Genomic DNA, 27,389 nt, shown 5'->3' with positions numbered 1-27,389 from the left:
GATCCATGATTTTAACTGAGAGGACTTATCTGCTTCATGGCAGCCCCCTTTAGCAAGCCAGTGAGGGACAGCAGGACTACAATCACTTTTTGTTAGCCATGTTTTTTTGGTGAGGAAGCTCATAAGAAATAGAGAAAAGAGCTTGTGCAAGCAATGAAAAAGTAATATTTTTGCAAGCAACCTTGGAATTTCTCTTGTGTCTGCTTCAGGAGTAACCAGGCCTGTGACATGAATGGGACACGGCTACTATGCTCCAAGCCATTACACCAGCATGGAAAGGTACAATAATTCCTTCCAAAGCACAACAATGCAGAACAAGAGCCTGGCAGCCACACTGGACAGGATACTGCTGCCCATTCTCCAATGGTCAGGTGGCTTTTAAGTGAAGCAGCAATATAAAGTAACAAATATCACAAACTACCTTTGAAACCATGGTAATTGTGTTTAATAGGATAACCTAAGTTAGCGTGCAGTCTTTATCTTCAGTAATACTACTAGGAATTCAAAACACACAGAAATAAATGTGGCTAGTTAAGCTTTGTCCTACTATGAGCCCACTGCCGGATTACAAAGCATGCAGTAAACACAAGAACAGATATTCGGGGTATGACTATGGATCTATCTGACCTTACAAACTTTACTTTTCAGTGACTAATAGCAACTTTTTACTTTTTCCTTAAGGAAAAATCCTTATAGGATGTTTATTTCTCTTCTATGTACTCCAGGAATCAGCAGCTGAGGGATTTCTAGAAGCTGTATCTAGACCCTCAGGCTTCTTGTCACTGAGGTAAACCCTCATCCCTGAACTTGTCAGTTATTTTTCTAAATCCATTTCCTGTCTGTAGCCTCTGGCAACATTCCACAACTACTACTATGCAATGTATGAAAAAATATCTCCTCTTGGTCTCTTTCAAACATGCTCATATTATTGCATCAGAGGCACTTTCTGATTTATATACTGTAAGAAACATAATCGCCCCATTCACGTTCTCCACAGCACTCGTGACAATGGAGACCTCTGTCCTAACTTCATCCCCATGCTTCTTCAGCTGTCTCTGTCTATAAGAGCCTCTCCTAAAACAGACAGTGTTCCACATTTCCGATGAGACCTTTGCACTACTCTACTGTGTCCAACCCTCTAAAACATTGTAAAAGGAACCAAGCATTCTAGTTCTTGTATTCAAACAAATGCCTCAGCTTCTCTAATCTCACAATACCAAACCAAACCTGACAGACAGCCAAGAGCAGAGAGCACACCCCCAGACTGACCTGCAGGGCATCACTGACACACATTTGGGGACCCAATTCAATCCAGAAAGGGGAGTGGGGGAAATCTGTTCCCTGCTTAGCTCTGAAGGAGAGAAGGGAAGCTCTCCTAAGAGGGTCATGCCATTCTGCTATGAAATGGTGGGATTCCAGAGGAACTGTTCCTCTATGGCACAGTACATCATCATCAACTGGAAGTATATACACTCATAAAAAATCCAAGGAAGGTTGGTGCTTGTTTTTTTCTTTTTGGTTTGGTTTTGTTATGTTTTTTGTTCCTCAGCAATTCTCAGAATGAGTGAGTAAGAGGCCAATGACTCCAGGAGGCAACATTGCCCTCACACACGTATAAATTTAGGCTGTGTCTGTTTTCCAAGACTAGACAGTGCTTATTAGACAAGATTAGATAGCAAGATTCGACAGGCTTGTTTTAGCAATCTGGTGAACATTAACTCACCTGAAGACAGTAGTCACCATTCAGATGGCAGAGAGTGGGAACAGTTAAGCTGCTGAGCTCCACTGAAATGAAGCAGGATCAATTCCTTTTATTAGAACAACTGCGTCCTTGGAAATCCTGGAACTGTGCAGCTCTGTCATGGGGGAACTCACTGCAGGACCAGGGTCAGATTCTGGTTATTACCTAGGAAAATGAAGAAACATAGTATTTAGAAACAGCTTTGCTTTTAAGTTTAGCATGAACCAGTGGCAGCTCTTCCAAAATTAATGTGTAGTTTCTTTAATAGAGTGATTGAAAGGGCTGTACAGTTTCCAATCGTGGAGGTTTTTAAAGAGGAATTTACAAATGGAGTCCCTGCATTCAGGCAAACACTCCTGCTTCTCTGTCCCTAATCTCCCAGTATCAGGTAGAGGTTATTTGAACACGAGCATCTTTCAGAAGAATGGAAAAGATTTCTTCCAGCTCCATGGTTCTGCAACACAGGGAAATTATAGGCAACTACAATGAGGAGTGAAGTCATGACAGTTCTGGCACTGTACTTAAGAGTATTGTTAGGATTGGAACATGCTTCTTGAACAGTCAGTGTCTAACACATGGCAGATGTAAAAAAAATTAAACAACACCAATAATATTCAATCAATCAAGTCAAGTCTGCAAGAAAAACTCTTGTTATTTGCAAAGGAAGCCACTATTTTTACTGTATCCGTGATTCCTACGGGTTATGCAAAAATGTAGAAACACAAAAGCAAGCACATACTATGGTACTACTGGAGTGGTAAACTAGTATCTTAATAGTAATGTAAAACCATAAAACTGATTGTCCACATTTAATGGTAGATTTTTTTTGCATCAGAATTATTTGAAATAAAAGGGAGAAAAAAGGAAAAGGAAAAATTTCATTCAGCATTTTAACTCAGCTTGGGTTGTACCCTGATTTAAACAGAACACTGTCATGGCCAGGGAGAATTTTACAGAAAAATAACCCAGTGTTATTTCTTCAAGAGCAGGACTCGCAGAGAAAATAACCAAAGGCATCATATTCAAGTGTGATAGCCATCATTTCTCCCCGCGCCCCCAAAAAAAGAACCCAGACAATCAGCAATTTGAACTGCATTAAGTTTCAGATGCAGCCATAATAAGAACATGGTATATGAACACTGTTTACATAAGTATACTAAAGACTGCATACAATTTGCATTAGTGAATATAACTTCACAAACACAGTTAAACTTTAGCATTTACTTGATTGGCTTTTGTCTCCAAATTTATTTATTTATTTAGCGATCTATTAAGCAACAGGCAACTTTCAAACTATTGGTCTGAATCAAGAAATCCAAAAATGTTTTAATCAAGAAGATTATAATCCCAGCTCTGGCCAAGACACTCTCTGCCAGGACAGAAATGGCTTTATCATACATTCAAGTTTTTCTTGAAACAGGAGCTCTGACCTCTCCCAAAGTCACTCAGCTTCACTATGATAAAAATTAGTACTGTTATCTTTATCTTCCCCATTTTGCGCAGCCAAGACAGAGATTTTAAAGCAGCACAAGCACTAATTCCAATTTTCTCTACAGTGCAATGCTCAACACAGTAAATTGCTACATTTTTGGCACAAATATTTGGAAAATGCTGTTACAGTACAGGAGATTAGTTGTGGCATTAACACCATCTGATAATCCTAGTGCCAAAGAATTCTGTTAATATGAAGCATATCTGTGCAAGCTTTGTGTTTGTTAATATTGGTATATGGTTCGTGTAAGCTTTGTACTGCTGGTGAGCACTCAAAATATAAAATTTACGTAAAAACTGAGGGAAATACTATGTGTGAAATATTATGCATATATATATAAAACCTGAGGAAAATATATGTGCACCTGGAATAGCATAAATATTAAAAAGTATGGCTATACGGACAACATACATGCATTGTACATCTGACATTCAAGCCATTCTTGCCATGTACAATTTAAAAAGATGACTTGAAAACCATCCTGATCCCTAGATGGTGCTATTCACTGCAGTAATGAGACAACCACAACTTATTACCGGTACACCCAGCACTTCAGGGACAAAAATTATTTATTGGTTCAAAATTACGTAAGTTGAATATAGGTACTAAAAATGTTGTTTTACAGGATTTGCATTTGCCACGTGCCTTGGACCTGAGGCTCTAACTTCCTCATTTCCTGTAGATTATAAGAGTAATTCCATTAAAGCGGTAGAAATGAAACCAGGGTCAAGCATTGTCAGTTCACCAGGGATTGTGAGTAGCAGCATTTCCAACATCTTCCATCAGCGTCATCTCCCTCCAAGCACAGCTGCCATTCAGTCTTCCTCATCCTTCACAGAAGCGAGGGTTACACACAATTTGCCAGCCCTTCCTCTTGCCCTGGCCTGCATCCCACAGCCGGCACCTCCCTGGGAAGCTCTGTCAGCAAGGCCAACAGTTTGTGTCCAACTCCGCAACCCCAGCCCTCAGCTGAGATGTGCTACATCAGATGGACCAACATGAGCTCAGGGATTTGGACATCCAGCCCCACTGCACCCCATGGATGTGCCCAGCAGGATTTGGTCATCTGTCACACTTGCATGACATCTGCAGTGACTCCAGTCCTGGCAGTGGAAGTGCTCTTAAGTTAGCTTGCACCTCTCCCACCAGATTTAGGTCATTACAATGTTAAGAGTGGTTGAGGAAATGGTGTTGAACTAAGGTGTATTAGGACCAGATTTCCCTCTGGCTCCCACATAGACTGCGTAAGTGGCTTTGGGTAACCCATAAAATCTCCCAGGGTGGGATTCAAAGTTCATTGAAGTTGGAAGTTCCTTTATTAGCTTTAAGTAAGTTTTACAGGGGACATTTTGGCTTCTGTTCTTTCCCCATAGGGTGGAAACGTGCCTATAACTGCACAACAAAGAAAAAAAACCCCAATATTGAAGTTTCTCAGGCTAGTGAATAAATAGGAAGACCTAAATAAAAAATAGTATTATTTATTGTAATTTGTTGTGATTCTCTGCCTTTATAAAATAGTGGCTATATCTACCTAGTTGCTTATGCATTTTGTTCCCATAAATGTAGTATTTGAGCACCTCACAAACATCAATGCTTCTCTAAAACTACAACGGGTTTTTTTAGGGCTTCTGAAAGTGATTAGATTGACAGCATGTCTTAGTACAGACAGATACACTGCACATATCTGTTCCAATACACTTCGCATCAGATGCTCCAGGCATACATTTCTTAAATAAAAAACAGCGACTGTGGTGATCTGTCGACGAAACTTTAGGTGATGTTGTGATAAACAACTGCCCACCACAGCCTAAGCTGGCAATCTGAATTTGAACTCCAAGCATATATAAATTCTTTAACCGACTGAACTTCAGAAAGAGGCTTCACAGATCTCTGTTCCAGCCTTCATTTCAGCATGTAATTTGTCTTTACACATTGGTGTTTCCTAATAATCTAGCCCGACACTTTGAAAACCTCCTGAAGGTTTGTCATCCGACATGAGAACCCCCGCATTCCTTAAGCATGTTTGAAAACTACTGGTTAAGCTACAAACTTGTCATGATATACAAAACTCTTGATGAGCACTGTTTAAAATTTTCTGAAGAAAAGGGTGCCAAATGTTAAGCCCACGAGAATGCCAAATATATGAATTAGATGAGAAAGAGGAGGAGTATCGTGTTAGAAAAGAGAAGCCAGGATTATCTTTGCAAGGTAGCAGGAGGGAGTCCTTCATGGGAATTATACAAATTTAGTGTGGAGGAAAGATCAGAAGAAAGTCACAGCTGATCATGCTCTCTGTATTTCCCTGTTTGTGCAGCGATTTTGGAAGGAAGGATAGACAGAGGCTAAGAAAAAAAGCCATTACCCAATTGGCACAACGCAGATTAAAAAAAAAATCCCCAAATGGACAGGCTTAATTTCAATTTCAGGAGGAAATCAAAAGGCACATCCCTGACCCAATGGTTAATCTCTAACAGATTTCAATTTCCTGCCTCAGAGTCAGGGCATTAGGCCTCTTCAAAGGAAAAGCCACCAGAATTTCAGCAGAGGTGAACCTGTCCTGTCCCAGCTTCATTCTTGGCAATAGTGAAGCTTTTCTGGCTCTGTGCCACAACCCCCTCTTCCTCCCAACCAATCAAACCATCACTCTTTAGCAAATACTTTCCACTGAAAATTTCAGTCTCTTGATGCTCAGAGATCATGGACAGTAAGAGCTTATGAGGGAAGTGTCTGGCAACATTATTCGACAATGTTGTCAACTGTCCTCGACTAAGCCCTGGGTTGAAGTACCAGGATGCATTTTCCATACAGACAGACATGTACCTCACAGTAACTCTGAGCCTTCCAAAAGACCAACAACAATACTAAGCTCTTTGCATATTGGAAAGAGTTTTAAAATATTGTGGCACTGATTGACAGACAACCATAAGAGAGTATTGAAAAATATCAAGTGACCGAGGAGCCAAGCTTTTAAATAGAATAAAGCCGCGTGAAAATCTACCCCTACATCAGTCGGCCTTTTAACAAGATATTTTGGCAAAGAAGCTGAAAACAAAATAAGACCTTCTCCTGATTAACAGAAGTTTTATCCTTTGAGAAGTATTTTAGATGCCATTCTCAACACTTTTTGGTGAAATCCCAGACTTCAAAGGAATGCTATGACAATTCACTGCTAAATGACAATGGAATTCCTCTGTAATTGCACATTACACGCACCCACACTAATACAAGATAATTTCATTAGGGCTGTTACTATAATGAATACCAAATACAAAATGCGGGTCCAGAGATCATTTTCCTAATCAGAAGTATCAGACCCCAGGAACTTTTAGAGAATAGGGCTATTAAAATGTAAATAGTTTCTTTGAAATTTAAATTGCCATTTTCAAAACCAGATGTTCTTCTTGATCATTCCCTGCATAGATTTCCAAAAACTGTACTCACAATTGCTAACTGAAAATCAACTCAATATTAGCCTCAGAAACTCTTCCTAATTTACAGTTTCATTAGAAAACACTGCTACATTTTATCAACTTGCAAATGGTAACACTCCACATTGGTTACTTTTGATGAGATGATTTAAAACTAAGAAATAAGAAATTATATTATAATGCATGCACATTTCTCTCAACCAACCTAAAACTATGTGCTGTGTTGGGGCAGGAAAATGTCTGGTATAACCTAAAAGCACTGAACAAGCTGGACAGAATACTATGTGTACCTGATAGTTTAACATATCATTTTAGAAACGTGGAGTTGAAAGTTGCACAGTATCAATGTTATTCTTAATCTCTTCAGCTATAAGTCACGAAGAAAACCTCATATTGTCACAAGACAGAACAGGTTCAAATTAAGGTTACTGTGGTCTGCAGTAAGTTCTAACAACAAAAATCGCACCATATATGAATGGGACACATGTAACACACCTAACACATTTCTATAAGCAGGTACACTCCAGCTGAAGAGGACAGTAGACGGGGAGACTGTGCCATATGCTCTTAGTATGAAGTTGATGCTAAAAATCCACTCTAAGGAGCTTTATTTTTATGAAGTGCCCCAAGACACTAAAATCAGGCACAACAATTCTGTAGGCCACACTAAGACATGATTCTGGCTCCCCGTTGCTTTTAGTCCATTATGTGTGTTATTTAATATAATTTGCAGAGCAATAGTTCTTTTAAGTTTTATTTTGTTAAGCACTGCTTTTCCTCAGACATCAGTAATTACAGCCTTCTAAGGCACTTCATCAAGAGTGACTTTTTATTGCTTAGCTTCCCTATCGATGGAAGAACTGAGTTCCCAGTGACCTTTGGGCTGATTCTTAACATTCCTGCTTCTTACAGCATGGGCACTTCTGCAAATTAAAGTCTTTAACTGTGCCTATACACAATATTTGCTTTAAAGGACAAAGGTTTGATAAGGGTCCACAATCACCACTTCTCTGTGCCCTAAAAATAACTTGAGCCCCAGTCTCCATGGTAACAGATACCACCAGTGAGCCCTGTCAAATCTTTTTTACTGACAAGATGAACAGGAAAATCATAAGGCTTCTATGAAATCTCTCATTACTGCCAAAGTCTTACATCTCCTTTAATCCTCAGTTAATGGTGTGCAGTAAAGGGTGCTATGCCTACACACAGTTGTGTTTAAATACCATCCTGTGCTTTCATATTACAATACTGGAAATGCTAAGAACAATTCCCTTAAATCTCCCATAGCATTAAAAATAGACTGAGGCACACATCTCACTCTACTCTGTATCCGCAATGTAGTATAAAAGTCTCTAAAAGTCTGTGTAACTTGTTAAACCTGATGGAAGCTTGGTGCTCCATGCGTTCTCAACTTCACGAGAGTAACTCAGTAATAAATAAATAAATAAATAAGTAAGTAATAAGTCTTTTCACCTACATAAAAAACGGTCACTTTGTATCAGTAGACACCATACAGAGCAAGCAAAGCAAAACTCCTCGCTCCCACAACAGTCCCCTTTCCAGGAAGAAGAAATCAGTTAACAACATGTTTCCAAATTTACCTGTAGAGCCTTTCTACCCCTGCAGCTTTCCTCTGAAGAGAACTGGCCCCAGGGCAGCGGTGCAGCCTCTCCTTGGCCAGAGGAGTTGCAGTACCAGGTGGCCATTAAGCAGGCGGCTGAGCTGCCATTCAAACCTTTTACTCGGCCAGACAATACTCTGTAGCAGAACACACTAACAGTTTCCTCTATTTGCTGGACAAAGTCTTGGTAGCCCTTAAAAATGCAGATACTGCTTTTGGTGCTTTGGAAAACCCCAGACTGCAAATTAAAGTTTTAGTTAGAGGAACATAAATTTTCATTTATTTTAACTGTATATGCTACCAGTAGCTGCAGGTTAAAATTTCAACAAGAACTATAGTGTTATGTCTAAAAATGTCATGATCCTGCTTAATTTCAACCAAAGGGACAAATGTTAAACAGCCACGACATGCCGTGAAGTCTTGTTCAGCTCAGTGGCACCTCAGCAATTTCTCCGGAATCAGCAGATCCTGGGTACGGCTCTTTGCTTGCCACTGCAGTACGTCCTGCTGTTCTTTAAAACATGTGCCTCCGAAAAACCGGCAGGAATGGGCATCAGCTGTGCAGCTACTTGTCCCCCAGGCAGGGATCCTTGTAACATTGGTCTTCTTTCCAGTCATCTCCCCACAGAATGGCCTATGGTTCTACTGCCAGAGGCAGAAGACATAGGATGAATCTGGCTGTAGAGCATTTGCCCTTAGGAAGAAACACAACGATCCAAACTCTAAAAAGCCATTAATTCCCAATTTCAGATCTCCGGCTCAAGTTTAATAAAAGCTCTCAGACTGTGCTACATAATTCACATGACATTCACAGGCAGAAGCCTCTGCACAAAGTTTTTCTTGGCTTTAAAGGTACAGGAACAAATCCTCAGGAAATAAACTCTAAATTGAGAGACACTGGGAGTGACTACTTGGGGGTCCTTTCTGGACTTCCTGAGGCATTAAGAACTCAAACATCTTTGAGCAGTTGTTTAAGAAAGAAAACAGACAAAAAATATAATCAGAGAGAAAAGAAGAAAACCAGTTGTGTTTTGTTTTGTTTTGTTTTAAACTTGACTCACTTTTGCATGGAAAGAGCAGCAAAACCAAACAAGAACTCACAAGCAACATAAAATGACCTACAAGATTGAAGCAGCCTCTCCTGTAATTCATCTGTTGCATTCATTTATACTATAAATTCCAAAAGGTAGATCTCTTTTCTTACCATACATCTGTTCAGCACTCAACATTGCAGGAGCTCCGCCACATGAGTAGTCACCAGGCTTGGGAATCACACAACTGAATAATGGCAGAGTTTCCAGCCACTTCTGTCTCTCTTGGATTAAATGAAAGAAACGCAAGAAAGAGACAATATCTTCACATTCCCAGTCCTGACACAAAATACAGTCCCTGGAAGCACTTCTGTGAAATTTTTTCCATGTAACACTACTCACCCGTATGGCTGCACAATTCTAGCTAAAAAAATCCAACACACCTAAACACCAAAACAAACAACCAACACCAGAACATTTACTGTTTTCCTTTGCTTTCACATCAACAACTAGGTTCTATTATTTTCTACTTTCTTTGAAAAAGCTTAAATCTCAGCCACCGAATGTATAGCGAAAGAGATGCATTGATCAATGTCTTTCAGACTGGCAGCCAGAAAAGAGATACAATACATACTGTTTAAATAAACACTTATTTAAAAAAACCCTTCTGTTGGTAAATGGAAATGCTTGGGTAAGGGTTGTCATATGGGCTGTGAGTCCATTTCTATGATAAGCAAAGCTAATCTTTCTGATTTGAATTCAGTTAATGATAATCCACAAGGTTTTTAATCTAAGTGGCTCGTTCATCATTCCTACGTTACCTGAAGGTGCAGTCAAAAGCAGAGAAGAGATGCCATTAAAGCAGATGTGTTCTATATTGTCCTTTTAATGTACACTCAGCTCATTAACTTTGATTGGTGTCCCAGTGTGGGTCAGCTTCAAAACTATTAATATCGCAACCCTTTTCCTAACATGCACCAGATCCATCATTCACTTCATGCTGCTTTTTGTAAAAAGAAGATTTATGTCTTGGCCTGTACTGTTTGTTTCTAAACCCCTTCCTTTGCTGTACTCTGCTATTTAGCACATAGAAGGATCTGCCAAGGTTCGGCACAGCTAGGTGGGGACTGTCCTCCTGCAGCAACCACAAGAAAGAACCATTTAATTTCACCCATGTTTTAACAGGCATGCTGAGAGAAAAATGAGAGAAACCACACGAAAAATGACCAGCTTGCTTACTTATTGGATGAACTACGCTGATCTGCTTGCAAAGGTCCAGTGACTTCAGAGTCTGGAAAACCCTCACATACATTTAACCTATCCAGACTGTCAGTTCTACCGTCTTCTAATAACATGGTCCAAAACACTCCAATATGATCCTTCATCTTCATCCAGTTAAACATGATTCAATTTGTGCCTGCCTTCTAGGTGAGTATTTCGGTTGAGTTTCTTTATGATGGGCATTAAAGTCTTGAAGAATACAAACAGTTAAAACCCAAGTACAATAGAATCTTACTCTTTTCTGCTCACTGACTCAGACAACTGAGTGTTTGCCTCTGCTGCTCCTTTTGCCATTGGGCTTCTGGTTTTCATTTCTACATGTTTAGTGCACACACTTTGTCTAAAGCCAACGCACTCATTTTCAGGGAGACACCTCAGCAGCATATCTGAAGATTTGTACAAGCAACAAACATACTGCAGAAATGTGAACTTTCAATAATTCAGAAGTGATATGGCTCCAGCCCCTCCAGACAACTAAGGGCCCACTGCACTTTCAACTGTATCTACAAAAGCAGTTGCATGGAGCAGTTCAGAAGCCTGACATGAACCTCAAGAATGGTAAGGAGCTCCACTTGAAGGTACTGAAGAACCTTTTGTGAGACACCCAGGCAAATCCAGCTAAGGTTTACTAAGCCACGGGACACGTAGGAGTCACCATTTGCGTATGTGTGGGAAGTCCCCTCGGCTTCATTAAAGTCACTCGTAAGATTAATTGTGTACTCCTACTTCCCTGCATTTATTTTTCTAAAGGCTGCAATTTGTACTGCTACAGCAGAATTGAATTAAAATACACTACAGCTTTTAATAACACTTTATTTCATATTCTGCCATGCTAGACAATCCCTTCTCGTGGTTCAAGCCAAGAATTAGGAGCAGTAAAACAAAATGTACCTAGGGTCCAATTTTCCACTCATCCTAAAATCTCAATTTTTTTCAACTAAAGTTTTAAAGGAACAGTTGGTCACTTAGAGATAGTAAGTCAATTGCAACTACAAAGAACTCAGATACCTCAAGCACTTGGCTTATACCCAAGTAATTACAGGTTGCAGAAAATTTGCAAGGGTGTAAGATGATCGTGTCTCAGTCTCACTCCAGATTTAAACATTTAAAGCTTTACTATATTATACAATTAAAAACACATACACATGGTCTTTCATCTGGCAGGTATCTATTTAAGCAAGGACAAAGCAAGGTCAATAAGGACAAAGATTTTGGGAAGAGATAACAGGGAAGGCTGAATGTTGGTTGTAAAATGAACAGTGACATAAGCCTCCAAGGTTTCTGGGACTGAAAGGACATACACAAGCCATATTCCCTGCCACCTGCTCCTAACAGCACACAGAGAAAATGAGGTCAGGAGCCAGTATACCTTGACAACACCATCTTTTAATGCCTCACAGGAGCAGGTTGTTCTTTGACTTCCCTTTTACAGTAATTGTTGTGCCAGAGACTGGCTTCATAATTATCTTGTATTCACGGGGTTTTTTTTGTCCTCTTTGACTCCACACAGAAAACTGGCTGTTGATTAGAACTTTATTCAAGAATCCCTTGGTATCCAACTCATCTGAAGCATGAGAAGGTAATTTAATTTTCACTCTTCCAGTCCCACAAGCTACACTCTGGGGGACAAGAGGAAAGGAAGCAGTATGTGGGTTTCAGTTATCCTCCTTGTTAGCTTTAGTGATGCAAAAAAAGAGAGATGAACTATGAATGAATGCTGCCTTTTGCTGAACTTATTCTCATCGGCTTATGCTTCCTTTACGCCCAGGACACTGTCGTTTTAGTTGATTATGAGTTTCTTACATTGAATGTATTGCCTTATAACACAAAAGTAGCAGCAGAACATGGCTAGTCACTAAAACATCCCAGTATTTCATTATCCAACACTCAGTCAAAGGGGTCATAAACCCCTATTTTCACCAAAAGGAAAGCTGCTTATTTTGTGGTGAGATGGAGGGGAACACCACCAAAGACAGACCCTATGAAATGCTACGTCAAACTCATTTTGCAGTGAGAGGATCTGACACAAAATGTCTCAGATTCAGACAGAAAACAGAGAGCCCATATCTCAATTCAGTAAAGAACTGGATGTAATGATGAAAGAGGGTAATGTGTCCCAGCAATGAGGCCACAAAACTTCTGCTTTCATTTATATTTGATAGCAAGTAAAGAACATTTTATCTGTGAAAGTTTTTCAGCAAATCCACTCCATGTGGACATACAAAAGAGAACTGGCTTTGCTATCAACAGAATAAAAGAAGTACTTGCTAAAAAAGAAACTCACGTAGGGCTGTGAGTTGTGCAAACCTTTCCCTTTGTGTTGAACAATCCCAGTGTCCATGTTTCCTGCCAAATTCTACTATTCCAATTTTGCACTTTAAACTATTTTTTCCATTCTCAAAAAGACTGACAGAAGTTTCTTACAAACTGAGTCAAGTCTGAGACTGAAGGTCATACTGCAGGGAAGAGATCACAATTCTCTTTTTTAATAATGTTATTATAATTCACAAAACTCTGTCAGAAAGGCATGTGTAAGGTCACTGCTTGGTTTATGCAAATTGTGTTAATCTTTTTTTCTGTAAAACTGCTGCAATAACTTCAGAATGGTATGTTATCGTCTATGATTACAGAAACTGAGCTCTGTTTTGGTGCCTTCTGAGTTTCAAGTACCAACCAACAAGACCATGCAAGTAAATATTAATCAGCAGAAAGCAACTGCTGTTGAAGTTGAAGTGCTCTTGACTTAAGATGTAGATAACAACGGAGGTAGCAAATCTGATGCTTACTGGAAATTAGAATTGAGCATGTTTACAAAAGCATCAGAGACAACTCCACAATGCCACTGTTTTGATCCAGAGTTGATATTTGTTTCATCTGTCAGGGTTCAACTCAGGAACATCAGACAGTGCACAAGGGAGAAGTATCAATAAAGAGAATAACCCGAGGCCTTCTGAAAACATCTGCAGGGTGACCCTATATAATCGCATTATGGTTTTTAAGCCAGACCTTCAACTGAGAAAAAGTTGCCCATGATTAATTAAATCAATAGCACTATTTTTGTTTCACCTTACCTCAACATTTCTCTCTCTGTTTTGCAAAATAAAACACGACAAATTCCTTGATATGCATAGTAATTGAATAATCAGCTAATAGCATGAAATAGATATCCAGTGATATAGGCCTGTCTGTTCATTAGCAGCGAGCATTTCTTGATACAAGTGACTGAGAGAAATCCCAATATGATAAATAATCTAAAATCAACTTTCTTCTCCCTTTCAAGAGACTGAACATGAGAGATCTCTGGACCAAAAAAAAAAAACCACACCAAAAAACCAACCCCCCCCCCCCCCCCCCCCAAAAAAAAACAACCCACAACAAAAAACCCCTCCAACATTCAGCAGTGATTAAACTAAAAATAAAATGTCTGTTCAAAAAGACTAGCTTGAACATGTGATTAGGAGGAAGTTAATTTCCTGAAATTTATAGGGTCTTGTAAAACCTATAGATGCACATCATGACTTAGATTAACTTTATTTCAAAGTGATATTGCCCAGAACGAAGGAGTTGTAGTTCTTTAATATCTTTTGGACTTGGTGCTTAGGGTTAAACAGGTTTTATGGACAGAAAAAATAATCCACTAATTTAACATCTAGTCACTCACCTTGTCTTTGGTGACTGTTTAATATAACGTGTATAAATAACATTATTAAAAAGGACAAATGACAAAAAAGTGAACCCACATGTGTTTTAATTTTCCTTTCTAGCTGCAAATTACAGCAGCTACCAAATGGCTGGCTCTCTGTAAGCTAACATCTTCTATAATACATACATGCTCCCCAGAAAATATACTGCCTTAATGTACACTTCAACTTTGATCAGCTCCTCACAAGGCTTCACACTGTAAAATATGCAAAGCACAACTTCCAATTGAGTCAGTCCCACCTTGCCCAACAACTCATCCCCCTTGCTGCAGTGACCACTATTTCAAAATTCTGTAAATTGCAATGCATTTCTTTTCAAATGTATGTTTAAGACATACTTTGTTCCATTTTTCTTCACTACTGGACCTTGTTCTGTATCCAGCCTTGACGTACATACTGAGCATCTTAGACAGTGAACACTGGTAAAACCTTAATGACATAACTAATAACACAGAAACTTGGCAGTTTTGGTTTTCTTTTTTTTTACTATGTATCATTTCTACTTGTCCTTTTAACTGGCACTTATTCTTTAAAGACATGACATGCCATAAAAGCAGCTCAGTTTCAAAGTGTCTGTAATGACAGTTTGAACTCCCATACTTGACAATCCTTTAGACTAGGCACGAATTTCTGATAAAATCAGCTGGCACTCTTGCTGCTGATTTCAACAAGATCAAGATTTCACTCTACCCCTGTTGGCTAACATGATTTAAAACGTGGGAAGGATTATTACAGTGATGAGCTATCATGTGGCTTAGCAAGTTTCCTTGCTATAAGGTCACCACAAATATTCCTCCACTGGATCTAGATACATTAAGATCCTCTTTCCCCCCGGGACAGTTAAGGGGACATTGTTTTAATGCGTTGCTGGTCCTCTGAGCACAGAGCAGCCTCACAACAGCCAAGAGAGTTTGCAGCATAAAGCGCTGATCATAACTGCACTTAAACTCAGGTCACATTCTTTAGTTTTGCTGTGCCCATGAGGACTGGATATTTTTGATAAGGAGGACAGTGTATGATTGATATAATCGGTTGGTTCTATCACCCTGTGATTTAGACAAAGTCCCTTGAAATCTGTATCTTAATTCCCACACCAGAATGCCTTTTGTGTTTGGCACTGTATATGCACAAATAATCCAAGCCTTGGGAAGTTTGCAAGCGGGAAAGATGAGCCAGTGGGTAAGAAGGGAAAGAGCCGCAGAGAGGTAACAGCATTTGTCAAGGTCACATAATCCTGCAGTGCAGATGTGGAAAGAAAACAGAAATTATACCAGGCGCACATGCTACTGATCTTCAGGCTAGGACAGAGCAGCTCCAGGGACCATGGAGGGCATGGTCTCAGTACTGGGAGAGACCACTCCTCCACTCCTAACTTCAGAAATTTAAGAAATATTAGCCTTGACACACAAACCCCTGTAAAGTAATTCTTCAAGGTTTAAAAAAAAATCATCCAAAAGGGAAATGTGTAAAGAACTGTCATAGCAGAAAACCTTCCCAGATTAATGAGAAACCTCTGTAACGCAGTAAGGGATTTCATCTGGATCACACTGATTGCCATCAAATGAAATCATTAGCCTGGTCCCTCTTCCAGACTGTATGGCAAGCCTGACAACCAATATTATTTCCACTGAAGAACAAACTACAATATAAGGAGAGAATTTAACAGAGTAGTTTCCACTGCAAAAACTATTTCCTAGCCTATGAAATCACTAACTCTTTACTAGACAGAGATGATTGCCAAATGCAGTGTGTGCTTATTCATATTCGGTGTTTCAAGAAATTTCACTATCTACAGACATGATATGAAGAGATTTACGTTATCTGAACATGACAGCAGCACAGAGTGAAAACAACAGAGGCTGCAGTCCTTTTAAGAACGCCTGGAAATCCTTTATCCCATTTTTCCCCAATTTTGGCTATTAACCTGATGTGCTAACAAGCCTTGGTATACTGCCACAAAGGACTATGTCCCCTGTTAGTACAGAACAGCAGAGCTTTACTAACGACACTGGAATGGCATCTATGGCTTGGCATGGTCCAATATATACAGAGAGGACACAGGCCAACGGAAAGGAGCTTAGCAGCACTGTCATCTGTTTGCCAGGAGCAAAGTGCCGCAGCACACGCCAGCCTCCAGCCCACGGCAGCTGCCAGGCATGGCCAGCCTGAAAATGCAGCTCAACAATCTGTTAAGACTTTTCCATCCCAGTTTATCGATTAGCTTTGCAGACAATGTATATAGCCCCTTTGGTAAGCTTTCATTCAACAGTGCAGAAAATTTACAAAATTGTGCGTAAGTATATTGGTTAAGACCCATATTATTTTAGGTTTATTGGTAAGTTGCATTTACCTAAATATACTAAATATTCAGTGGAATTTTGTGAAGATTTAACATTTAGACAGAATGTGCAATATCTGACATCACAGTAAACTGCACATTAAAGATGCAAGTTCTCTAATAATCTTGCTTGCTTTTCTGGTCCACACACTTCATAATACACCCATTCGTCTCTTGATGTGGCATTCATGTTAATTGAAGGTACAGAGAAACTATCAATAAAGACAAATGAGGACAGCCTTGTAACTAAAGAGGAGATGTGGGTCCAAATTGGGCCCAAGTCAAACAAAGACCACAGAGATTCAGTATTAAGAAATTAACAGGCTTCGAAATCAGATTCGACATGTCTTAGCTTTGCCACTAATCGGCTTTGGCACACAGCAGCTGACAGCAAGTCACGTCAATCTAGACTTTCAGAAGAACTTGACCTTCTAAAAGGAACTCAAGAAGAGACTTCTGCGCTCCATTTGCAGTGCAATTCTCAAAATCGCATATAAAATCCAGAAAAAGTCTACTAGTAACATATTCTGTAGCCCAGATGGCAAATTGTACTTCTGAATCTCTTTAGAACCACCCAGATCTGATTGGATTTCAGAGGACAGATGTATCTCCGTGCAAGTTCTCAGACGCTCAGTGAACCTCTAACACAAACGAGAGCAGCAGACTTGGCACAAATGTTGCAGCAGCCAATGTTTTCTACTTTACTAAAATATAAGCAAAGAAGAAGAGTATGTGGCTATAGAACTAGGTGCCTCAACCCCTTTTATATCAACAAAATATGGCTTACAACATTCCGCTAAAATTTGGCAGTCATGGACACTTCCTATGTTTCCAAAGAGCCAGATCACCGTGAGTAAAAGGTTAATATGAATTGAGGACAACCATGCTAGAAACTGTTCCACCTGGAGGGAAACAGAGATTATCTGGACAAAATATATGTCTGACTCTCCCATCTTACTGGACACCAAAATTTTCTCACTTGAGCAACCAATAGTCACCTGAGACCTGGAGCAGTTGAGCTGACTAACGGAGACAGCATTAGCCTAAGTATTCTGCTAGTTTTAATGGAAGGTGTAGATTCAAACAACCTGCACACTAAACCAGCCTGAAAAAAACGCCAGCAAGTGACTCAGGGGAACAGGGATCATGAAGCAGTCTGAGTGCTCACCAGCACCGCTCCGGTACCACCAGCAGCTTTTCAGCAGAGCCGCAGCATATTGCCCACGGCAGTCACTCCATAACTCTCAGTGAGCTCTCAGCAAAACAAGCTCGATGTTTGCTGCACTCACCCACAGGGAAATACTGCAGCGCAGACATGCAAGGTGCTTGCGAGAATTCAGAATACGCCCTGCACAGCCAAGAGCAGTCTCAGTGTCTTATTTAACCTTGGGGCACTGCTCATGGGCTGATTAGGAGGTGCGAGTCCTCAGAGGGATGAGCGCTGCAGCTCCTGCCCTTCTGTCCAACTCCCTCCACGCCAGTAGGACAGAGGGTCAGACGTGGGGCAGCAGGGATGTCACACGTGTATTGTGATTTCTAACCTAACACAAACCAGAAAGAATAAATCTCCTCGAACAGGAGATGCTTAGTTTGTGCAGCTTTCCAAAGATATTCTGGACTTATGACTACTGTTGTTGTTTTGTTTTTCCTCTTGAAAGGAAGATATCTAAGGCTCTCCAAGGCCTCTGAATATGATATAACCTGCCTCATCCATTCTTAGTTCTCAAAAGCATTTACATGCTCTAGACAAGTATTTAATTAGCCCCACTGCAGGCTGAATCAGTAAAGCCAGCTTACCTGGAACAATTCAACTAACAAGTGGGCTGCCTTTACCAGCAGGCAACTTTATGATCATTTATGTAGTATTCCTTTTATTCCACAAAAAGTATACCTAGAGAAAACAGAGCATTGCAGTAATATTAAATCATTGGTCTCCACTATGGTAAAAGCTTTAATAGCAGGCAGTGCTGAAAGATTTGGAGAAATAACAAGGGTTTTTGTTTGAGCAGTTTACTATTCCATATTTCAGTCTGACAGTCTGGAGAGATAAGAAAACAGAAAAGAAGGTAAATATGAACAGAAAGCTCAGAGAAAAGTTAACTTCCATCTTTCTTTTGATGAGACTGACACCCACCAAAAAGGAGAGTTAAACATCCTTTCAGAAGAAGAATTTGTATTTTGCTGCAGGGAAATAGTCAACATCAACAGGAAAGGGATAATTTGCAAGATTAGGGATTGTTTGGCTTTAGGGCTTTCTGTGCCTTGTTAACATCCTCCTGTATCAGTCTGCTGTGGCCACAAAACTATTTCTGACATCTTGTGACACACTCTTTCATATATATGTATATATATATTCTGTCCATAGTTCACCAACAGTATAAATAGCTTAAGCATAAGTAATGTCACAGACCTTCCATTTCCTATTAAATACACAAGCTATAAAATTATTAATATACTTTGTAGTTGGTGGCATTCGGTATAGTATATAATATGTAAACACAAAGAAACATTCCAAATAAAATCAGAAACTAGACTGTTAATGCAAAATAAATGTAAACATCTTTAAGGACCAATTTGCTATTAATAATGCTGAGTGGCATCAGAACAGTCAGAATATTCAAGTCACAAAAGCCGCAGTAAAAATCTTAAGCTCTTTTTCTGGTCTAGCTATTTGGACTGTGAAATTCCTGACTTGAAATGAACGATCGTGTGCTGTCATGCTTCTAAAAAATTAAAAATCGATGAAGTGTATCAACTGCTTTTTACCAAAAGTAAAAATAACCCCCCTTGTGATATTTGGTAACTCAGAAAAGGTCAAGTGTTTCATGCAAATCAAACAATTATAAAGAAACCTTCTGCCAGTCCTTAAGCTATTCAAATGTAAAGATAATGCAGCAGGACAGGTTTTTTCCTTGCTTATTAAAGTTCAATTTTGTTTAAAACCTTTTTGTTGTCCTGGTTACCACAGCTTTGGGCTTCGACCTGGCTCCCTGCAGTTGTCCCCATTAAAATATAAAAAAATATGCCTGCTTTGATTTATAGCTTGTTCTAAGCTGAGTGAACTAAACAATGTCATCCCTTGTATCAGCTGACAAATTCTAGAGGTCTCATTTTATACTGTGTTCAAAGCCCAAGGTATAAGCATGTATATTTTTTTTTCTATAGCTGGATTCTCAGCCAGAAAAATCCAAGTACCAATTTTGCAGTCAGCACAGTTCAGCTTATTCAACATTTGCTATCTAAAGCCATCTCTCCCCTTACACTACCCCATCACTGCACTTGACATATGACTTGAGCTCAGCAAGGACAGGGTTAACGGCAACTTTGAGGCATTAGCAGATTCAGTGACTCTTAAGGGAAGGACACACTGCTAAAATACCCGTCCAACCAGGTGTACAGCAAGTATCTCTGTCCATACTGCCAAGCCAAGCACCACCAATGCCCCAACTAGAAAACCTAGAGCTGAACATGTTCTGCATCCCATATTCAATTCCACTCCTGTCCCACAGCATGGGAACTCCATAATAAATATTCTGTAACATACGATTTTAGCATTTCCTACGAAGAAAACAAGGCTGATTTGTCTGTCAAATATGACCAATGTGCTGTCTAAGCAAGCCACAGTGGGATGTACAGTGGACTTGAGACAAGCATCCCCAAAGCGGTGTCACTCAGAGACTGCTGGGACACCTGTCCTCTCCCTCCTGCTGTGCTTCTGAGCTCATCCAATACAAGCACCTAGTGAGGCCTATACCAAACCATCTGTATCGAGAGCAAGCCCGTGTTCAAACACCTGCAGGAGGAAACACTTGGCTGGTCACTCAGGTGTCCAGCAGCCACAAGTTCCCCTGGAGACTCATAAAGGAAGTTTTGGGTTTGAGCTGCAGCAGCAAAAAGGGATTTGATCAGTTTGAACTGAGTCCATTGTATTGGCATTTCCATGTGCCACACAGACCAGAGAAAAGCTGTAAAATATATGTCAGTGACATTTTCGGTGTTCTGAAGTTTGAGTCATCAGTTATTTCCCTACTCCCTTGTTTATTGCCTCAATAACCCATGAAGGAAAGGTGAAAGGCCAACAAATGAAAACACTGAATATTAAAAAGGTTAAAGTATAGGATTATAAGGGCACTAAAAGTTTATACTTTTAGCTACTGACTGCACTGCAGACATCCGTGACATTGTCTTGTTTTCAACGCAATGAAGAGAAAGTGGGACAAAGAAACCTGTTCCTGTGGTAAAAACTCTAATGGAATTCAATTGAAGCAAATTTTTTGCAATCTACAGAGGTCTACAGGTCTTGAGATAAAGCAAATGCATGGTCAGGGTGAGAGGATTAAACAGCCTTTAGTGACAATTCAGACAACTGATCCTCATATTGAGTGCAGTTCTCATGTATGTAATTTTTATTTTGAATATGTTATTGGATATGTGAATGCCAGATTATCCACTGTGGTTAAACAGGCTTGAAAACCTGACTTTCTGATGCAGTGGATAATGCATTCCCATTTGACTGTCTGGTCATTTCATTTTGTTTCCCAGGTGGCACAGAAGGGCTGCTTAAGGCACGGAGCTCAAAAGACACTCTGAATCTCAATGACTGACACTTGATGAGGAACAAAGCCTGCAAGAAGTGCTTCCTACAAGGACACACAACGCTCAGGACTGTGGAATTATTATTATTAATCACTCACCTAATAAAGTATAGTAAAGTGAATTATCTCAACTACTCCTTAAAAAAAAATCAACCTTAGAGATTTGCTGAGGACAGAAAAATCAGTTAATGTAAGAATCATTTTGAACTTTACAGTCAACTGAAACAGACATCAGGTTTCGCAAGAATTCTGGTTATATCACACTCACTAGTACTTTTCTTGTCAAATAGAAACAAAATAAATCTTAATAGCAGCATAAGGTTGTTACTTATGGTTTTACCATCTCAGTTTAATTACACAATTAGGATAAAACATGATGTACACCTACCAGTTGAGCTGGAAATTACACCTGTGATCTCAGTTTTGTTAACATACTTGAATGCCACTTTACATTCTGACTATACTAACCCTATACAGTACCAACATTAAATGGATTATGGGTAATGAAAGCAATTAAAAAATTAATTTTCAGTGAGGAACCGTATTGGAATGTGAGAGTTGGAACGAGCAACTGATGCTGATCAATGTGTTTTATTCCATCTTAATCCACTGAAAGAAAGGTTAGCAGATGGCAGACAAATGAGAAGATGTGAATAAAATTCCGGGTATCTTTTGAGAGCACTTTGCGCTTAGGATGATAGGTCCAATTAAATATATTAATTTTTAAAAACAAAGCATTTTAGCCATAAACTGTGTTTTAGCCCTAGTTTCTCTTTAACAATACAGGACATACTTCAAAGGGAATTCATGCACTGTAAGTCGATTCTAAAAGTAATACAGCTCTAAGAGTGAATAGCGGTTGAATGTTATTGCCCCTAAATTCTGCTGGAGGACTCATATGACCACAGGTGTACAAAACAGCAGCACAGAGAAATCGACATTTTTAGGCTCATATACAGCAGAGCTGGAACAGCAATTGCATCCACTTCTCATGCCCACCTTTTCAAAACAGATTTTTAAAATATGTAAAAAGATTTCAGAGAAGAAAACTTCATTCGAAGACTAGGTAAAGTCTTCAGAAAGAAGTGGATTTTTAAAGACAGGGAGATAGATGAGCTTGGGGAAGAAAAATATCTAGTACTGAAAAGCTCATTAATTTGGTCAAAGGCAGTGTAACAAGAAACTGCAGGTAGAAGTTATGCCTGACAAATTCAAACTCTCCTTAAACACTGAGGGTAATTAACTAGTCACCAAAAAAAAAGGAAGACCTTCTTGATTCATCCCTCCCCACCATTAATCCACAATTGCATTAGGCAAACCTCCTGCTTTAAAATCTCCTCAGCAGGTTTCACCCTCAAGGCCGACACGAAAAGCCACATTTTTTTGTTATATGTATATAAATAAAAACAAAAGGCCACCAGCTCAGTGGCTGTGACCTCCGTCGTGGGCACCAGGGCTGCTCAGGGCATGGTTCCCGAGGGAGCTGCGGCCCTGGCCGCCTCACAGCGCTGCCCCGGAGGGAAAGGTTTCTCCTCAGGAAAACAGCCCCACACTGCCTGCAGACTCACCAAGTTAAAACCAGCACACACCACAGGTTTCAAACGCTATCATATAATTTTTCACGATGTTTTCGAACACTTCCAAGAGCTCAGCACGAGCCTCTTGCAGCCTCCATCCCCGGGAGCTGCACACAGTATTGTTCCCCCTCAGCAAAATGGCGGCTACGGACAAAGCTACCACACTCCAAGCAACATTAAGCTTAAGTTCGTGTGCAGGAGAGCGACTCTTCCAAGTGCTACTGAAAAGGCTGCTTTGCAAGGACAGTCTTCCAGAGCACTGGCCCATTCCTTCCGCACTCGGCAGCCAGAGGAAAGCTCTTGGAGTTCTGTTTCTCCTTCATCCTCTCACCTGCCTTGTCCATTCATGCTGGAGGCTTCTGAGGAAAGGACTGTGCTCTAAGCTTTTATACTCCCTAACTGCAGCCTTAGGTAAACATGTTCTTTAAATATAACTTCCGAATATACTCTTCTCAATCTTTCACTTTAGAGCTTGACTTAACAGCAAAGCATAGCAAAATATACACGTGAAAATGTTAACTTTAATTCTGGTTCACGAGGCAAACTTTCAACTTACTATTTGTACAACCCAGTCAAAGACAGATGTATTTTAGTCATGTGTAAATTTATGAATGATACAAACTGAAAGGTTCTTCACCAGCAGCTCCATTGAAAACTTCAGCTCTCAGTGAAATTAAAATGAAAAGTGAAAGGCATACGGTTACTACATTCGAAAACCTTTTCTGACAGCTCCTAGAAAGCTGATGTGGACATCCTAAGAGATTTTAAAAGAATGTTATAAACTGAAATAGTGCCCATGGTCGTGCTATACTCTGGGACTATTGATTGTTCCCTTGTTCTTTTGTACTAAGAAAGGAACACAAGCTCAAAACAGAAAACAAAACGAAACAATACTATATGTGTTGTATGTCTGACATACTAGAAGTTCTTATTTGTAACACACTGGACTGCAAACCGGAGTTGTAAGGCAAAAATGCACGTTGCAGTGAACTGTACCAGCTTTCACCTGGAAAAGGTTATTTTTCCTGGTGACAATGATCAATGGAATTCCAGGTTTGACATTTCTTTCCCAGCAAGTATTTGAGTCTTCCAACAAACACAAGGGACTGGCAAAAGATACTTAGTTTTTAAAAAAAATCTTTACCAGGAAGAAATGAATGTCCAGTGGGCTTCTGAATATTCTGGACTGTGTCTCTAAACCCTCAGCATATTAAATGTGGTGCCAGGTTCTCCAGGTTAACTGTGCAAATCCCATCATTACTAACACCAGGCTTGCTTGTGCAAAGAGTAAGAGTATGGAACAAAATCAGAAGCCTTCAAGTAGCCTCAAACATGAGATTAAGAATCTAAAGTATCTTATTCTACTGGGAAGAGGGAAGAAGAGAGATTACAGTATGAGAACAGTAAATTATATTGACACATTTAATTATTTGTGCACATACAATAAGAAAGGAAGGGAAATAACAGTGTGTATAGTCACAGTAGAAAGCCGCCCTATCCCCTAGAGCACCACAGCAAGGGTATCACAGATAATGAGACATCTGCTGATCAATGCGATACCCTCAGCCTGCTCATTTATGCATTAATGAAATGTGTGCAGCAGCTCACTCAGGTGATAAAGGTTCCCACAGGGGACTATGTCCAGAGGAAAACAAACGATCAAAATGAACAAAAGTGACTAGAGGAAGAAAAAGATGATGACATACAGCTAGGGGATAATTCAGACCCAACAGTGAGACCATCCCATCTCTGTGTGCCCCCTTTCCTCTCCAGTAATTCACAGGACCAGCGAGGAAAAATCCCAACACACACACTTGAGTCTGTCTGCAGAAAAGCAGCCTGGATTTCACCCAGTCTAAGCCCCTTGATTTTAACAGTGTCCTGTCATGGATACTTCAGTTTAAGACAAAACACTCCTTGGAGTGGCTACTGAAACAATGTCAAAAGCCTGGCTCTAGCTTCAGAAACCACTGAGCACAATGTGCACTTGGGAAGAACTCGGGCTAGCTCCAGTGGGTAACACCATTATCCATGAGCCCTGCTGACAGCACCAGGCCCACCACCTGCAGCCAGAAAGGAGCTTTGCGGAGCTCACACTCGGTCCAGCAACAAGCACAGTGACCCCCAGGCCTCGGAACTGCAGCCCCACACCGCCCCACGGGCAGTGCTGCCCAGCTGCAGTATGCTTGCTGTTCTCATCACCTCAAAAATAAACAACAAATAAACCAAACCCCAACAAACCATCTTATTGTCTCCTTCAGCTTCTGGAGAGAAAAGCAGCCTTCTGTGCATTCAGAGAAGCAGACGAGGTCTCCATCGGCAGCACGTATCCTGAATTTGCTATGACACAAATACCTTTGTGAAGCACATGAGGGAATCACATTGCTGCATATGTAGGGTGTGTTGGGTTTTTGAAAAACTATTCGGTACCGTGTGAGGAAGATACAAATTGCCATTAGAGATCTCATGGTTTCTCACAAATGAGGTCAAGGTCAGTAATTTTGATCTCTATCTACATTCCAGCTAGGTTTCTGCTTGTTTAGTTTCATCCTTTAGCTACTGCCTGTGACAATCAGGCAGCTGTGCTGTGAAATAACACCATTTTAACACAAAAATAACTGCGCCCGCACTGGACTAATGACAGACAAAAACAGTTTTTAAAAGCACATAGCAATGAAAAGCTCTTTAGAAGCAGATGACCATATAACAGAACTTGATTCTGAATATCAAGATGTCCTGAGGCTGTGCCCTAAACAGCAGCATAAGGTATCACTGATGTACCCACAGGCATACGCAAAACATACGTAATGCAACATCATTTTCAGCAGAGCAGAGAGATAACAAATCGGCATGTGTAGGCTGTCAAAAGCAGTACAATTCATTTCACAATAAAAAGGAGAGAAAAGCGATATTCCCCATCTCACCCTGATGAAGCATTTTACAGCACTATAGGTGTACAGCACTGCACATGAAATTGTGCAGCTTGTTTTCCCTTTTAGAGAACAGGGCTGAGAAATAAATAACGTGTATCAGATGTGAGGAAACAGAGCTCATTTCTGAGTTGTATCATGAATGCGTTTGCATGGCTTCCCAAATGAGAGAAATGAATCTGAGGAGGGTGAAAACCAGAATGGCTGAAGTTACAAGGAGACACCATTGGGATCAGCAAAAGGAGAATTTGCCCGCAGCTTCCCATCACTAAGTCTTTCCCAACTGACTGAAAGCTAAAGCAGCAGCTCCATTAGTGTTTTATTGAGTACACAAATCAATGTGAAATTCCATACGGTTTGCTGAGACATGAGCAGAAACGTGTTTGGGAATATTTATGCACATATATAGAGTGTATGTAAGTATACAGAGAGATAAGGGCCCCTCCTCTTCATCCAGATTTGCATGAAGTCAAACAGAATTGATGTGGTATTTTGCAGGGAACGTAGGAGGATTCACAGAGCCACACCACTGAACTTGTCAGCTAAAATATTTCACTCTGTTATTGGAAATCATTATTCTCACTCTCTAGAAATCTCCTTGTATTTTGAGTCATTTGTGAAGCAAATGGAACTGCACCAATAAAGCCATTCAGAATATAAAGTGTCATGGTAAAAACATAACATATCTTAAGAATTAAACATCGGTATTGAGTTCCTCACTGGGTTAATCACTCTTGTACAAGTAGCAATATTTCTTCTTTGCAAACTCTCTTAAAACACATTTTTGTTACCACCTTCCTTCAAAAATCAAACTTGGAGAACATATTCTGTTTCAGTTGAGGGGAACTCATGACTTCCAGTATTCAGAAGTAGCTTTTGGTGACCACAGAAAGGGAAATTCCCTTTGCTTCACTTTCCCTGTGTTGCTCCCAATAGGGCGTCCTTGTAACTTCAGCCATTCTGGTTTTCAGTCTCTGCTCAAAGTGTACATTTTTGTGTCTATGTTTGTCCTCTTTCTAAATAAATACTGCCTTATGATCAGGGAGTACACAAAACCAGCCCAAACTCAGAAAATGGCTGTGTACCTTTACCTGCCACAGGGAGACACAAGTTGAAAACACAGACTTTTTGCTTTTAAAAAGGTCCTTAGTTCTTCAAACGTACTAGTTGATCCGGGGATGCCTACTCAGATATTCCCCCAAACGTTATAAGCCAGCTTCCACAGGACTTCAGGAGGTGGATTCGGCTCCTAAAACATTTTGAGGTAGCACTTCCATAAGTGACACACCGATCTATAGGGCTGTGCTGCTTCTTGGAGGGGGTTGGATACATATAGTAGTACATACCTCCTTCACCACAGGCAGTGATCCAGCTCAGGCTGATCACTAAAATATTCACCATCTCCCTGCGATCATAACATGAGAAATCATGACAACAGGGCTTGGGATGCTCAACAAACCTGCCAAGCAGCAATCTGAACTGGGGCAGCTGGTGCTGTGTCTTTCTGGAATTGAGGCCCCAGCTGAGAAGCAGCGCAGTGCAGCGGGAGCCGGGATCGCTCCCGCTCCCACCTGAAGCAGCTGGTGTTCTGACGCACGGTCTGGATCACAACAGAGCGCGGTAATCGCTGCCATTGCCACTTCAGACCACACAG

At 40.2% G+C, this 27,389-nt stretch overlaps 1 protein-coding gene across 1 annotated transcript in view; it reads right to left on the bottom strand.

Annotated features, from left to right (window-relative positions):
- The window catches only part of FAM168B (family with sequence similarity 168 member B), a 305,947-nt gene that overhangs the window by 210,590 nt on the left and 67,968 nt on the right, over positions 1 to 27,389 (bottom strand). The window contains exon 3 of the mRNA XM_021297424.2: positions 1,724 to 1,906. The gene's annotated coding sequence lies outside the window, so the exon portion shown is untranslated. The remainder of the gene's footprint in view (positions 1 to 1,723; positions 1,907 to 27,389) is intronic.

Source organism: Columba livia, chromosome 9, assembly GCF_036013475.1.
Source record: "Columba livia isolate bColLiv1 breed racing homer chromosome 9, bColLiv1.pat.W.v2, whole genome shotgun sequence".
NCBI classification, from domain to species: domain Eukaryota; kingdom Metazoa; phylum Chordata; class Aves; order Columbiformes; family Columbidae; genus Columba; species Columba livia.
This window is presented reverse-complemented; position numbering and strand designations above follow the sequence as displayed.